The sequence below is a fragment of the Octopus sinensis genome, unplaced genomic scaffold (assembly GCF_006345805.1).
Source record: "Octopus sinensis unplaced genomic scaffold, ASM634580v1 Contig04982, whole genome shotgun sequence".
Taxonomy (NCBI): Eukaryota; Metazoa; Mollusca; class Cephalopoda; order Octopoda; family Octopodidae; genus Octopus; species Octopus sinensis.
The window spans coordinates 5,001-9,475 of NW_021827945.1; the positions used below are offsets into that span (position 1 = coordinate 5,001).

Genomic DNA, 4,475 nt, shown 5'->3' on the forward strand with positions numbered 1-4,475 from the left:
CCGGTCTGGGAATCGAAACCGCGATCCTATGACCGCAAGTCCGCTGCCCTAACCACTGGGCCATTGCGCCTCCCCTTTAAATAGTCCAGAGTATACAAAAATAAAGGAGCAACAAATGAATAAATAAATAAAACCCGATTGTTATGGCTGAAAGAATTTTGCTCATACATTTATTCAATCAATATCGATCCGTGGCTAAACAGCAACGGTCGTTATATTTCATGAATAGTGACCCTAACTACTGTAAAAGGTTGTCTTCATTTTTAATTCCCGGTGAGCCCTGATCAAGTAGAACACTGAGCAAAAGGCATTCCAAGCGTGACTATCTCGTATTTTTTTTGTATTTTTCTAACAGATTATATAAATCTACGTTATCCAGTGTGTCCTTAATCGTTTTTAAAAGACTGCCTGTATGATATGAGGGAGATTTGGCTGCTATTTCTAGCATACAAAGCGACTACGTACAAGCCTCACATAGCCATGAATTCGTTTCTTTTGTTAAACATGTGGTTTTAGAAGGGAGTAAAAATCAGCAATCGTTATCAAGGTGAAGGTCGCTTATAAATATCACTGATAGATATAAATAAATTTAGTTTTATTTAATTAAAATTTAAATATCTACTTATGAGATATAATACACAATATTTATTATAATGTGATGATTATTTAAATATAAAAATGTTTAAAATTTGTCCATAAGAGAATTAATTAAAAGCATTAATTTATATTTGTGAATCAGTGTTTGTTTATTCAGATACTTTGTATAATACTGAATGTCAAATCGTGTCAATTAACTCTGGTTTCTCCTCACCCAGAGCGGATAAATCTTTCGCCTTTTACTAAAGATTTCCGTGGGGAGGAACATTTAATGAGTCTATAGACTTATTTTTGAAAGCCTCATCTAACCATGAGGCGATAATTAAATTAACATCAGACTAATTAATAGTGGGTTAATTGTGACCTCCTAACCATTTTACCTCGGGTTTAGTCCCACAGTGTGTCTTCTATTGTAACCCCAGGCTGAACTAAGGTTTATGTGCTTGTCCCTCACCACTACTTTACAACCAATGTTGGTTTGTTTACACCCCGTAACTTAGCAGTTCGGCCAAGGAGCTGATAGAATTCGAACCAGGCTTTACATGAAATACTGGGTAAGTCGGTGCCCAGCATGACTGCAGTCTCCCAGTGACTGAAACAAGTGAAATAAAAGAAAAAAGACGATATATTCTTCCATTTGTTCGTCAGAATTTTAAATACCAAAAGCGTAAATAATTTAAAATGAAATAAACTACAGCGAGAAAAACGGTGCAAAGATTCGAACATAAAACAGTGAATGCTGGCTTTATCTGAAACTTAATTGCCATTCAAATGAATAGGAGAACGGTTCAAGGGTTCCTGGTAGAGGCGCAGGGTAAGAAGAATCCTGCCCTCAAATCATCGCCACCGTTCGTTAATTCCAAATCTGAAATACAACAAAAGAAACGTTTTGTCTGTCTGCGAAGGACTGGCCTTCTATTACTATTATTATCATCATTATTGTTATTATTATTATTCAGTTGAAATCCTTTTGAAAGGGACAATGAAATGATGAGTACATGTGTGTATGTATATGCTTGTATTAATCTTTGCATGTAAGCTATGCGAATGTATATACACACACACATATAAATATGCATATACACAGTCACGCATATGCATATATATAGAGAGACAGACTACTAGATACATGGTTGAATTGATAAATACATAGACAGACAGACATATAAATAGATAGGATGAAAGACAAAGTCGAGCTCGGCGGAATTTGAACTCAGAACGTAAAGACAGACGAAATACCTATTTCTTTATTACCCACAAGGGGCTAAACACAGAGGGGACAGACATAGGTATTAAGTCGATTACATCGACCCCAGTGCGTAACTGGTACTTAATTTATCGACCCCGAAAGGATGAAAGGCAAAGTCGACCTTGGCGGAATTTGAACTCACAACGTAACGCAGACGAAATACCGCTAAGCATTTCACCCGGCGTGCTAACGACACTGCCAGCTTGCCGCCTTAATAGAGGAAAAGAATATTTGATGACGTCGTTGTTGGAAGCTCTTTGAGAGAGGGTCTGTTTGCTTCAGGTTGACTTTATAATAAACAGACAGCAACAATATCGTCGAAATAAACATCAACATCATCAGCAACTACAAAAACAAAAGCAGCAACAACAACAACATCAGAAACAGAAGGAAGTAAGATGAACGTGTGTCTTAGTTTTGAATATGATGACTGGATCAGCGTTTTGAATATGATGCACCGGAAATCGAAGAAAATTCGATATATAATATTCTACCCAAGTTCCTCCCAAAATTTGGACATAATGGCTACGGAACCTGGTGCATGAATTCCTCGTTGTGTCCCGGGGAAGATCTCCAAAAACCTCCTTGATGCTGGCCACTAGGTATTGCTGGTAGAGCGGTTGGTGTCTCTTTTCGGCCGTTTCCCACACATAGTATTTTATGGGGTTACAATCTGGAGAATTACAAGACCAGAAATTGTCGTTGGTTAAAGTAATTCTTCAACAACCTCTTCCGACTCTTTCAGTGGATATAGCAAGTAGACGAATCTTGCTGCCCTGCATACGGCCTTCCAGCAGCAATCATCTCCAGCCAGGGATTGAGCGCAGATGGCAGCAATTTCACATAGCCATCTGAATTGAGCCTACAGTCATGTCTAAAGATGTAAGGAAGAAACCGGCTGCGAGGAAGAAATCCGATGTGAGGATGCAGTCCGAACGTATGATGCATCTCTTAATGCTAGCCAAGGCTTCGTAGTCTCCGTTGCAGCTGCCCCTATCACTTTTACAGCACTTACAGAGCATTCATCGGCAGCCATGACGTTGACATTTTCATACCTGATGCGAATTACCATGATACAGGTAAACCTTTTTTTTATTGCCCACAAGGGGCTAAACATAGAGGGGAAAAACAAGTTCAGACAAAGGGATTAAGTCAATTACATCGACCCCAGTGCGTATCTGGTACTTAATTTATCGACCCCGAAAAGATGAAAGGTAAAGTCGACCTCGGCGGAATTTGAACTCAGAACGTAGAGACAGATGAAATACCTGTTTCTTTACTACCCACAAGGGGCTAAACATAGAGGAGACGAACAAGGACAGACAGACGTATTAAGTCGATTATATCGAGCCCAGTGCGTAACTGGTACTTATTTAATCGACCCCGAAAGGATGAAAGGCAAAGTCGACCTCGGCGGAAATTGAACTCAGAACGTAATGGCAGACGAAATACCGCTCGGCATTTCGCCCGACGTGCTAACGATTCTGCCAGCTCGCCGTCTTATGTACTTCGTGTCAGGATGGCAAGCGAGTTGAAATACAAGTAAACCTTTCCCAATATCCAGATGGATTCTAGTCACTCAAGGCTAATGTTTTCTCAGCTCATTCGTTCAGCTCTCCAACGCTGTTGACTGTTAGCCACTAACTCAAGGATGTCTTCACAAAAGGAGACATAAATATCGTCAAATTTAGCCCAGATTTTCCATTATATCTGTGTATGTGTGTGTGTGTTGTGTGCGCGGATGCTTGCGTTTGTGAGTAAGCATATGTGTATACATATACATATGTACATCGCTGCCTTTGTGGCCGGGCATTCATGTTTGTCTATCAGCTCACATAGGCACGTATATATGTGAGTGGGCTTGTCTGTGCCTGTGTATGTATACTAGAATATATATGTATACATGTAAAAATATATATACATGTATAAGTATATATAGATGTATAAATATATATATATGTATACATATATAAATATATATGTACATGTATAATATATATTCATATATAATATAATATACATATTCATGTATAAATATAAATATAAATATATATATATATATATATATATAAATATATATATATATACACGTATTTATATATATATATATATAATATATATATATATATATATATATATATATATTATATATATATTTGTGTGTGTGTGTAATATACATATATAATATATATACATTTTATTCCTACCTATGACACAGATTTACACCAACAATCACGGATATACTTATGTGTGTATGCGCGCGCATGTACGTGTGTAAGTGTGAGTGTGTGCGTGTGTGTGTGTGTGTGTGTGTGTGTGTGTGTACACACATATGTATAACTACAATTATCCACCCATGCAAATATAAGCGTACAAATACAGAAACAGTGACATACACCCGTATACAAACATAGATTTTGATATTACAAAATCAATCACTTCGATTTTTCTGCAGTATCATTTGGCTAAAGAGAAAAAATATATATAGTAAGTTTGATTATCTATTCGGTCAGAGTTTCGTTTCGTTTCAATTTTTATTTCATGTTTTTTGGTCAATTCTTTTTATATAATCTGTTGCAGCCTTCCAGCTTTATCATCAAACGATTACACGGGTTGTGCCATGGATGGA

General features: G+C 37.2%; 1 non-coding gene across 1 annotated transcript; it reads left to right on the plus strand.

The window, feature by feature from the left end:
* The first annotated feature begins 791 nt into the window (after window positions 1-791).
* Window positions 792-915, plus strand: LOC115227576. The gene has a single exon (XR_003883139.1). It is a non-coding gene; the product is annotated as a U5 spliceosomal RNA (small nuclear RNA).
* The last annotated feature ends 3,560 nt before the right edge of the window (window positions 916-4,475 follow it).